The sequence below is a fragment of the Lepidochelys kempii genome, chromosome 3 (genome assembly GCF_965140265.1).
Source record: "Lepidochelys kempii isolate rLepKem1 chromosome 3, rLepKem1.hap2, whole genome shotgun sequence".
In the NCBI taxonomy this organism is placed as follows: domain Eukaryota; kingdom Metazoa; phylum Chordata; order Testudines; family Cheloniidae; genus Lepidochelys; species Lepidochelys kempii.
Window position 1 is genome coordinate 113,124,779 of NC_133258.1, and position 12,412 is coordinate 113,137,190.

Here is a 12,412-nt window from a genome sequence, read left to right on the forward strand (position 1 = left end):
GAGCAGCTATGTTTGTGGAGGATGTCCTGGAGAAGATGTGTGCCACTGGATGGATGGGAGGAGCTGGATGGGGTCCATGTTGAGCCCCCGTTGCCTTTAATTGCAGCCTCTTGCCTGCTTCTTTCCGCCTTTCAGATCCAGCAACACTGAGGCTCTTTAGCTGCCATATCAGCAGGTACTACAGCAGTCTCTGGCAGCCCCGAGTTGCAGTTGCAGCCCATATCTGTAGCCCAACTGAATGAATGGGCTGCAGGAATGCATAAATAGAGCCCTGGAAATACACAGATATCCACTTTGTCTGCGGACCATTTTTGCGGATTGCAGCTTGGATTTGGATACATATTTTTGTATCCGTGCAGGACTCTATGCATAAAGTGCAGCCTCCATGGGTGTGTCCCAAGAGAAGTATGCCACTTGGCAAGTCTGAATGCAGGGAAACATTTTTTCCCCTTTATCTTATTTCAGTTGTAGTAATCTTAATTGTGATTTGTAACAGTAATACAAAATCTGAGCAGGAAATATAGTTTTTCATGTTGTCCCTTTTAATAAGGCTCTTCATATTTAATTCCTAAAATAAGGTTTTAATAGGAATACTGAAGCATCTTTATTGTGTCCAAGCAAATCAACAATCCAGCATGACTCAGAGGAATATATTTTCTTTGGTGTCCGTAATACAAAGGTCTTATTGGATCAGATTGAAAGTACAGAGAACTTTGAAGCTAAGGGTATGTATACAGTACAAAAATATTTCAAAATTATTTCTATTTGAATTTTCGGAAGAGATTTTGTACATTTGGTCTTGTGTGTCCCCACTGAAGCGCGTGAATTCGGCAGAGTGCGTCTACAGTACTGAGGCTAGCATTGAATGTCAGAGCAGTGCACTGTGGGTAGCTATCCCTCAGTTCCCACAGTCCCCGCCGCCCATTGGAATTCTGGGTTAAGCTCCCAGCGTATGATGGGGCCGAAACATTCTCGCGAGTGTTTCTGGGTGTGTGTTGTCAGTCGCTCTTCCTGCCGTGAAAGCTACTGCAGACAATCGTTTCACACCTTTTTGGCGTGCAGACGCCATAGTGCTTTCAGCAGACAGTGCAGTACAGTGCACCGCTTCTCTCCTGGTACTATGAATCCACCTCGCATTTCCTCTTGTCTTTCTATGTAATCTCTATATGTATCTACTCTCTCTTCCTCATTGACCGCTTCCACCACCAACTCTGCTCTCCCGTTCTTGCCGTGCTACTGAGCTTCTCCGTGTTGTCTGTCCTGGGCTCCCGCCTCCATGAAAGCTACAGAAGACAACCATTTCCTGCCTTTATTCGGCTATCGTGAAGTGAACAGCACCTCTTCCGCTGCCACTCTGCTCTCCTACGTTTCGCACACTTTTTCCAGGATTACTTGTGCAGGCGCCATAGTGCGGCAAGCATGGAGCCCACTCAGATCTCTGCTGCAGTTTTGACCATTGTAAATACCTCGCGCATTATCCAGCACTATGTGCAGTACCTGCAAAACAGGGCGAGGAAGTGATGATACCACGATTATGATAGTGATGAGGACATGGACACAGACGTTCCTAGAAGCACAGCATATGGCGATTGGGAGATCATGATGGTGTTGGGCCAGGTTCATGCTGTGGAACACCAATTCTGGGCCCGGGAAACAAGCACAGACTGGTGGGACCACATAGTGTTGCAGGTATGGGATGATTCCCAGTGGGTGCGAAACTTTCGTATGTGTAGAGCCACACTCATGGAACTTTGTGACTTGCTGTCCCCTGCCCCGAAGCGCAAAGACACCAAAATGAGAGCAGCCCTCACAGTTGAGAAGCAAGTGGCCACAGCCCTGTGGAAGCTTGCAACACCCGACAGCTACCAGTCAATCGGGAATCAGTCTGGAGTGGGCAAATTTACTGTGGGGGCTGCAAGTAGCCAATGCAGTCATTGACCAGGTGCTATCAAGAATAGTGACTTTGGGAAATGTGCAGACCATCGTGGATGGCTTTAATGCGCTGGGGTTCTCTAACTGAGGCGGGGCAACAGACGGAATGCATATCCCTATCTTGGCCCCGGAACACCGGGGTGGCCAGTACGTAAACTGCAAGGGGTACTTTTCCATGGTGCTGCAAGCACTGGTGGATCACAAGGGACGTTTCACCAACATCAATGTGGGATGGCCGGGAAAGGTGCATGACACTCACATCTTCAGGAACTCTGGTCTGTTTGAACAGCTGCAGGAAGGGACTTACTTCCCAGACCAGAAAATTACTGTTGGGGATGTTGAAATGTCTATAGTTATCCTTGGAGACCCTGCCTACCCCTTAATGCCATGGCTTACACAGGCAGCCTGGACAGTAGTAAGGAGCAGTTCAACTACAGGCTGAGCAAGTGCAGAATGGTGGTAGAATGTGCTTTTGGACGTTTTGAAGCGCGCTGGCGCAGTTTACTGACTCGGTTAGATTTCAGCACAACCAATATTCCAATTGCAATTACTACTTGTTGTGTGCTCCACAATATCTGTGAGAGTAAGGGGGAGACATTTATGGCGGGGTGGGAGGTTGAGGCAACTCGCCTGGCAGTCAATTTTGCACAGCCAGACAGCAGGGCGATTAGAAGAGCACAGTAGGGGGCGCTGCGCATCAGAGATGCTTTGAAAGCCAGTTTCATGACTGGCCAGGCTACGGTGTGGGTTGTTTGTTTCTCTTGAAGTTAGCCGCCCCCTATTATATATATATATATATATGAAAGGAAATAAAGTTACAATTGTTTAAAAAACGTTCTTTATTATTTGTTGCACATCACATTGAGAGAAATCAGAAGGTGGGGGGGGGGGAATACTGGGGGAAGGAAGGACAAATCCAGAAACCAAATCAAAATTTCAGATATGCCAGCTTTCTGCTGCTTGTTGAATCCTCTGGGGTTGAGTGTGTGGGACCCCGTAGCCTCCCCGCCATGTTCTTGGGCGTCTGGGTGAGGAGGCTATGGAACTTGGGGAGGAGGGAAGGCGGTTATACAAGGGCTGCAGTGGCAGTTTGTGATCTTGCTGCCTTTCCCGCATTAGATCCACCATACAGCGAAGCACGTCAGTTTGCTCCCCCATGAGCTTGACCATAGCATCCTGCCTGCTCTCACTGCCTGCGTCCCTCCTCTCTTCGTGTTCATTTAACACTTTACGGGACTCCACAATTGTTTGCCTCCACGCATTCAGCTGGTCCCTATCAGAGCGGGAGGACTGCATGAGCTCTGCGAACATGTTGCCCTGAGTTAGTTTTTTCCGCGTTCTAATCTGGACTAGCCTCTGGAATGGAGTAGATAGGGGCCGCGTTAAAACATTTGTACCCACGGGAGGAGAAAAAGGGAGGATAGTATTTTAAAAGATACATTTTAGAGAACAAAGGGGACACTTTCTCAGTGAAACAGGCAATTCATAGTACACATCACATGTTCTTTCTGTACAAGGTCACATTTTGCCTCTTATACTGAAGTGCCTGCCACGTTGGTGTGAGTAAGCCATCACGTGCGGCCAGGCAACAGAATTCAGCTTGCAGGCAGCCATGGTAAGCCCTAGGGGTACGCAGTGTTCTGCTTGTTCTGCATTCATTTCAGTGGTTTCAAACTGCCAGGTCCCCTTTCCCATAGTAAGCAATGCTCTCTAGGATGATCGCTTCACACAACACCCCACCTCCACCCTTACCCACCGCTTGGCTCCAATGAGGCTCTGAGCAGGAATGAGCCATTTAAACTAAACGCGAACAGCCCAGCGCAGCTGGGTTTCCCCACACTGCGGGGCTCCAATCAGGCTCTCGCTCACCAGAAGCGCTTTCTCCAGCGTCATGGTCTGGAAGCCTACATTGGGAATGCGGGGAGGCTATTGGGTCCAGCGTTAGGAATAGTTCCTGGCTAGGGGGGGGAACGGATTCCGCACTTGCCGCCTGTGCACTGTCATCGTCGTCCTCCTCCTCCTCTTCGTCCTCCAATAACTCATCCTCCTTTCTCCGTGCAACTCCCCCCTTGCAGGTGTTCACGGATGGTAGTGGTGGCGTGTCCCCCCCATAATTGCATACAGCTCATGGTAGAAGCGGCATGTATGGGGCTGTGACCCAGAGTGCCTGTTGGCCTCCCTGGCTTTTTGATACGTTTGCCTGAGCTCCTTGATTTTTGTACTACACTGCTCTGTGTCCCTGGAGTAGCCTCTTTCCATCATGGCCTTGGAGACTTTATCGTATGTATTTGCGTTTCTTTTTTTGGAACATAGTTCTGCCATAACAGATTCGTCTCCCCAACATGCAATGAGATCCAGTACCTCCCGTTCGGACCATGCTGGAGCTTGTCTGCGAATCCGGGACTGGTGGTCTCTTGTGATGATGGACTCTGCATGGTCGCCTGTGGTGGTGGACTGTGCTGATGGTCACTTGTGCTGATGGTGACCAAACAGGAAATGAAATTCAAAAGTTCCTGGGGCTTTTACTGCCTACCTGGCTGGTGCATCGGAGTTGAGAGTGTTGTCCAGAGTGGTCACATGGGAGCGTTCTGGGATAGCTCCCAGAGGCCAATAACATCGAATTGCGTCCACAGTACCTGTAACCCGGAACTGCTGTCTTGATTTTAGCACTACTCCACTTGCCGAGGTGCAGTACAGAAATTGGATTAAAGAGCCCTTTTTAAATTAAAAAAACAGTTTGGTCATGTGGATGGAATCATTTTTATTTCGAATTAACTCTGCTAATTCCGAAATAACCGCGTACTGTAGACCAGGCCTAAGTTACTTAGATGTAGCTGAGGTCTAAAGCCAGAGATACAGATTCCGTTACTGGAATTGTAATTATTGTTGCTGTGGGGTTATGAAGAGTATATTGTTCGTTATTGCCAAGCTCTGTATATTCCCCTGGCCCATCCTCTTGAAATAATTAAAAGCCTGTTAACTATTTCATACTCCTCTCAGTAGCATGCTGTATGCTTCATTCAGAGTTTTCCAGGCACCATGCTCACAAAAGGACGACTGACTGAATTACTCTGAAGTCTTAGACAGTGGTGAATATGTAGTAAAAGAGCTGTGTGGTGTTAGATTTAAAGATTTGTAGTTAAGAATTGTTACACTGTTCAGTTTTAAATACATGCATACAAAAACAAGAAAGTAGATTGATTTTTCCAAACTCACAATTTTGAGTTGTTTTATAACTTTGAAGCTTATAACCGTTGTAATATTTAAATCTGTTATCTTGATTGAAATATCTTTTTTAATCTAAACAAGATCAACACTTTAATTCATGCCTTTAACTGTTGGTTCTGACAAGTTTAGTTTTCAGTGTCTGAGAAATGACATTTTGTTTACTTTTTATTGATCGTTTTCACAGCATAAATCTCCAACTGGAAGTCTGTTTATATTTCATCACTTTATGATTGTGTGTCAGGCCTAAGTTATCTGGGGACTTTGCCAATAATTTTTACAAGGTTCGCTGCCAATTAATTTTATTTATTTATTTAATTTTGGGGGCACAACTGGGCAGGTAGACTAACTGTAATGTTTATATCTCCAGGAGCATGAAAGTCTTTAGAAATGGCTCAAAGCAGTGTTTGTGAGGATTATTAGTAATTTCAGATTGTACTGCATTGCAATAAAGCATTTAATTTATAAGTGAACAACAGTGTGTTTATCAGCCTTGAAACCTATGACCAGGTCTCTGGTCTCATAAGGTCTCTTTATTTTTGCTGCTCTTATTGATCACTCCCTTCTCCTTGACTCTGTTTTTCCTTTTACTTTCTGTAGTCCTGTACTTTATACTCATTTTACTAATCAGTCTCTGAACATTTCTTCAGTATTTGTAACCGTTTTCCCTTTCCTTCTGCTGTTCGTGATCTCCAAAGTTCTGTACTTAGGTGCCTCTTTTCCTTCTGCATTATATCATTGGTGACCATATTGCTCACACAGTTTCAATTGCCAGTGCCAGTTGTGTATCTTTCTTTCACTTTTCAGTCTGACATCTAACTTTTTAACCCTATTCTGGATCCACTGTCAGCTCCTGAGCTCTGTTGCTACTGACAATACCACCTCCCTGTTTCTTAGGCTTGCAACCTCCAAAGTAATTTTAAACTCTTATTTCCCCAAGCAAGGCAGATGCCAAGTCCTGCTTGTAGCTTCTCCACAACATCTCAAAAGTAAGTTTTAAAATATTTTGACTTTAAGGCTCAGTCTTGCACTAGGTAGGTTCTATGCTGGAGTTAGTCCTGGCAGTTATCACTGTTTCTGGTGAATTCTGGGATGTTGTTAATCTCTCAGAATGCCCACCAGCTCCCATAATACTTGGTAACTTTTTCCATAACCCTGTCATGTAGCAGTGGCTTGAGTGAGAGCCTGGTGTTGATGTGATCCAAATGTTTCCAAACACATGGTTTGTATTGTGGACATGTTGCACGGTTGCAAAAAGCAGTGCATTTACCTAGTCTAGACTGAGCTTAAAAGTCAAAACAGTTTTTGCTGATGTTGTGGAGTAACTACCAGCCAGACTCGGTGACTGTGTGTGTTTTGAGGGGAGAGAATCCTACTGCATTCATCATCTTTTTGGTGCAGCCTCTCATTATGCATTAGAGTCACTCTACTCATTCCACCAGGTATATTTAATTTGGGACATCCTTTCTCAGACAGTATGGGTTAGTGAATGAGACTTGGGATCTGTTGAATTAGAGATCTGGGTTCTAATTTCCAGCTCTGCCTGATTTGACCTTGTGCAACTTCTTAGCTGTTAACCTCTACCCCTTTACCTTTTAAAAGAGGCCTTCGTTTCCTGAGCAGCCCCAAAATCTACATAGCCTAGCTTCCCAGACTGATAGATAAATAAGGCCATGCTTTCCAAAAGCAGTTGATCTGCTTGGCACAGCTGCTGGTTTCTTATGTATCATAACAAAGCAGAAAAAAAAAACACTATTTTTTTCTCTTTTGAAATTTAGCATTAGAAAATTAGTGACACAATTTAATGAGACTGTTTGAGACAAGTAGTAAAGCTGGCACTGTCCACTAATAATCATCCATAGTCTCTGTTTTCTTTAGCATCCTTGCTGATTTTTTTCAGTATTTGTAGCCTTGATAAACTAGATTTTATTCAAATGGAAGTCTGACGTTTATTGACGTAGAGAGCAATTACATGAATTTGAAGAAATTTGCACCCTGTTTCTCGATACATTTGGATAAAGAATGCTGAGAGAGCTCAAATAATGAGACTTCCATTCCACCTGACCTTTCTGCTTTTTCCCTTTCCTCTTCCTCCATGCCCTCTCCTTCCCTTTTTGGCTTGGTAGTGTACGTATATTTTATTATTATTAACCATGCCCTAACATGTTATGTCTGTATAATATTGTCTGATTTTATACTGTCTGGTCTTGCGGATTTGACGAGTTGATAAGTTGTATAATTGCATAATTTTATTGGTTATCCCTGTGAAATGTGCACTATTTGGTAATATATACAAGTCATTTACCCTTTGTATTTTTGTTTATGAAAATTAATTAAAACATCACAAATGTGGATAACTAGATTAAGGATTTTAAATTAACTTTTTTGTTCTAAACCCTTTCTATAGAAATCAATGAATAAAAATTGTCCATATAATTTTTTTGTAGTAGGAATCAGAAGTGCATTAATTAGGGCTGTCAGACAATTAAAAAAATCGTGATTGCGAAATTAAAAATAGTTTCAATTAATCGCCGTTTTAATTGCACTGTTAAACAGTAATAGAATACCATTTATTTAAATATTTTGAATGTTTTTCTTCATTTTCAAATGTATTGATTTCAGTTACAATACAGAATACAAAGTGTAAGTGCTCACTTTATATTATTTTTAGTACAAATACTTGCACTGTAAACAAGATAAACAAAAGAAATACTATTTTTCAATTCACCTCTTACAAATACTGTAGTGCAATCTTTTTAGTGTGAAAGTGCAGCTTACAAATGTGGAACTATGTATTTACTTAGGTGCACTCAAAAATAAAACAATGTAAACTTTAGAGCCTACAAGTCCATTCAGTCCTACTTCTTGTTCAGCCAATTACTAAGACAAACAAGTTTGTTTACATTTATGGGAGATAATGCTACCTGCTTCTTCTTTACAATGTCACCTGAAAGTGAGAACAGGTGTTCGTATGGTACTGTTGTAGCAGGTGTTGCAAGGTATTTACGTGCCAGATATGCTAAACATTCATATGCCTTTTCGTGCTTAGACAACCATTCCAGAGGACATGCTTATGACGGATTCTGCTCGAAAACAGTCCAAAGCAGCACGGACTGACGCATGTTCATTTTCATCATCTGATATCACCAACAGAAGGTTGATTTTCTATTTCGGTGGTTTAGGTTCTGTAATTTCCTCATAGGAGTGTTGCTCTTTTAAGACTTCTGACAGCATGTTCCATGCCTTGTCCCTCTCAGTTTTTGGAAGGCACTTCAGATTCTAAACCTTGAGGTGAGTGAAAGTGTTCTTAAATTGAACAACATAGGCTGGGTCGTCAGCCGACACTGCAATAATATGAAATATATGGCAGAATGAGGGTAAAACCACAGAGCAGGACATACAGTTCACCCCCAAGGAGTTCAGTCACAAATTTAATTAACACATTTTTTTAACAAGTGTCATCAGCATGGAAGCATGTCCTCTGGAATGATGGTTGAAGCATGAAGGGGCATACGAATGTTTAGCATACCTGGCACGTAAATACCTTGCAATACCGGCTACAACATTGTCTTGGGAATGCCTGTTCTGACTTTTAGGTGACGTAAATAAGCGGGCAGCATTATCTCCTGTAAATGTAAACAAACTTGTTTGTCTTAGCAATTGGCTGAACAAGAAATAAGTCTGCGTGAACTTGTAAGCTCTAAAGTTTTACATTGCTTTTTGTTTCTGAGTGCAGTTCTGTTTAAAAAAACCCTGCATTTGTAAGTTGCACTTTCACGACAGAGATTGCACTACTGTACTTGTCTGAGTTGAATTGAAAAATACTATTTCTTTTGGTTTTTTACAGTGCAAATATTTGTACTACAAATAATATAAAGTGAGCACTGTATACTTTGTATTCTGTGTTGTAATTGAAATCAATATATTTGAAAATGTAGAAAAACGTCCACAAATATTTATAATTTTATATTGGTATTCTATTGTTTAGCAGTGAGATTAAAACTATGATTAATTGTGAATTATTTTTTAATCTAAAAAAAGAAAAGGAGGACTCATGGCACCTTAGAGACTAACAAATTTATTTATTTATTTGTTAGTCTCTAGGGTGCCACAAGTCCTCCTTTTCTTTTTGCGGATACAGTCTAACACGGCTGCTACTCTGAAACCTTTTGTAATCTAGTTAATTTGTTTTGCATTAATCACTTGAGTTAACTGCTATTAATTGACAGACCTAATACTAGTCTCAAACTTGAAGAGGAGAGCAGAAAATGTTGTTTGATGAATCAGCTTAGAAAAGTAGAAGCTGGAAGTGTGTGTGTGTGTATATATATAAAAAATATAATTTTTTTATTATAATTAGGAGAATTTCAATTCAACGGCAATAACTATTAAAAATGTAATGGAAACCTATTCCTAAATCTTAATTTATTTTTTCCCAGAGGATTGGCATTTCTCTGAATTATTTCCTTTCACTGTCTTTTTTTTTTTTTTTAAATGTCTAACAGCAGTCTTTAGTTTTAGCTCAGATTTCCTTAATACTGCATACGTCTGAGTGGTATTTATTTCATTTTATGATAACTCAACCTATTCTTTTAAAAATTGGATTGCTACCATTACAATTATGTAGTCTTCCTAGAGAGTCTAAAAATAAAAATATAATGTTCCTATGGCAACTTTAACTCTGCCACATAGCACATCTTTCATGTCTTGGGATGTGTATTTTAGCATTGAAGCACAGATTCCACAAGCTGCTTGGTGTGAGGAGCCCTAATAGATGAAGAACCTGACATATGAAATTAAATGTCTGACAGACTAGAAGAGAGAAATTTTATGTTGTGTGTATTTAAGTTATAAAACAAATGTCTATTCCATGATCTGGGTGTCTTCTCCATAGTTTAGTTTTCTCATAAAATGTTATGATTGACTGCTTGCCACTATCCAGCAAATGTACAAAGATGCACTGGCAGAAATAATCCAATCCCTTCAACAGCAGGCATGATAATAACCACTTGAATCCTCAGTCCATCCTCTCCCTAGATGCACTGGAGAAAAGAGAAGCCTTCCAACCTGCCTGGAAGGTTAGTCAGTCACCTGGTACCTGAATACGTGAAAGATGGCCAAGTTAAGTTTCCTGTCACTATTTTTAACTTGTGCATTTCCTGACTTTTATTTTAATCATGCAACTTTTAGTATCACATGAATGTAGTTTTTTTCATGTAATAGAATTCACAATAGAAATTTAAAGTTTTAGTAGTAAAATGTTTACGTTTTATTATTTTTCTTTTTTTTTAAACAGACTGACTTGGGTCATAGCGATGAGTGTTGCACAAACAAGGGAGGATGAAAATGCATAGTGCAGTCTAATGCCCTGAGTAGAAAATTAGGGAAAAAGAGATTCTTTTCTAATCTTCAAATTATAACAATTTTAAGTGATGTGTGTTACAATATGTTAAAAACATTGTTGTTAAGTTGATGTCCTTTTAAAATTGCAGAATATTTACACTACACTATGCAGTTATGAAATCCAAGGTTTCTTCACACCACCTTTTTTTATATCTTCATTTGCTTTTTGCCCTTATATTGAGGAATTATTTTACATGAGAGAATTATGCTCTGGTTAAAGTCTTATTGAAACAAATCTCTCTGAAGATTATCCCAACAGCAACTCCTTTTCCTGCCTGAGCCCACTAATCAAATATATATTGTGATGTGTCATAGGAAATGGGATTAATGAAGCTAAAAATATTAGCAGATTCCAGTGAAAATGCTTGTGATTTTTTTCAAATTTTTACTACTTTCTAAGCCAATCAATTTTTTTTTTTTCAAATAGTGTAGTGCATGCCATTTTTGAAGTTTCAAAGTTAACCACTTTTGAGTTATTTGTATGGAGGGAAAGCTGCTCAGAATGAATATATGGGGAAAGTGTCATGTGGATTTGAGAGTATTGTGGTTTTTAAGACCTTCATGATTCAAGGATGGCTGATTGCAGTTTGCTTTTTAAAAAATTAATCATCAAGCAGATAATCTCATTTCAAAAGGTGAACATGTACAATTCTGAATGTGTCAAAATCGGGTAATAGCGAAAAAATCACAATCTTAACTATAGTTGAAGCTACCAGGCTGAAATAAATATATTCCCTTTTTTAGGTGAAAAGGAAGGCATGGATAAATTGTGAGGGTCATTGTAGAAGTAATAACGGAATGTATTGGTGAATGATCCCCTGGGGGAGAAACAGTAGGAACAGGAAAGGAGAGGACAAAGCCCTAGGGAACATCAACTAAAGGAGATAGAGCCCCCAGAGGAGGTGTTGAAAGAGCCATCAGAGGTAAAACAAGAACCTATAGAGCAGGCTATTCCAGAAGCCTTAGAAGAAAAGGTTTGGTTGGAGAAAGAGATTAACTTTTTTGCATCCTTTTATGCTGTTAATGTCCTATTACTTAAACAAGGCCTTAGACTTATACACTCTCTATACATTTTTATTGATTTAATTAAAATTTGTTTAGCAACTGATTTAGTTAAATCCGTTCAAACCGCATGTGTGGACTTTATTTTGGTTTGAGTGCCTTATATCAATTTAGCTTAGGTCAGTAAGGAATCTCTAATGTACTCTTAAACTGAACAATGAATGTCCTCCCACCAAGAGCCAGTTTAACTAAATCAGTTTAGTAACATTTTACATTTTTAGAGCAGTAATTTTTTGATAAAGAAAGTTAAAAGTTAGACCAGTGATTCTCAAACTTTTGTACTGGTGACCCCTTTCACAAAGGAGGCCTCTGAGTGAGACCTCCTTTATAAATTAAAAATACTTTTAAATATTTAACACCAATATAAATCCTGGAGGCAAAGCAGGGTTTGGGGTGGAGACTGAGAGCTCATGATCCCACTGTGTAATAACCTCACGACCCCCTGAGGGGTCCCGACCCCAGTTTGAGAACCCCCGGGCTAGATGGAAATCAAAAACATCTTGCAAGAAAAGAAATCACAGGTGCATTGCTTGCTGAAGGAGTTCAGAGGTGTATAGGAGGAGAGAGTGGCAAGGATGAGAATGTATGGATTGGTATTAGAGGGTTTTTAGAATAAAGGGACACTAGGATAAGTTTGAATTCAGAGGAAGTAGTGCCTCATGTGGGAATGACAGAGGGAGCAAAGGAAAGACAGGATTAGGAGAATAAGCTGACAAGCAGGTCCAGATTTCTGTGCGTGGAGTTGAATATAAAGTTATTGACCAAAGGGGTGTATACAGGTTGAGGCTCG

At 40.6% G+C, this 12,412-nt stretch overlaps 1 protein-coding gene across 10 annotated transcripts in view; it reads left to right on the forward strand.

Annotated features, from left to right (window-relative positions):
* TAB2 (TGF-beta activated kinase 1 (MAP3K7) binding protein 2) overlaps nucleotides 1-12,412 on the forward strand; it is a 144,253-nt gene that overhangs the window by 85,384 nt on the left and 46,457 nt on the right. The window contains exon 3 of one of the 10 annotated variants that reach the window (XM_073337593.1): nucleotides 10,195-10,235. The exons of 8 other annotated variants lie outside the window; for them this stretch is intronic. The gene's annotated coding sequence lies outside the window, so the exon portion shown is untranslated. Of the gene's footprint in view, nucleotides 1-10,194; nucleotides 10,236-10,328; nucleotides 11,484-12,412 lie in introns of those variants that run through there. One more of the 10 variants, XM_073337595.1, reaches the window with a different exon arrangement.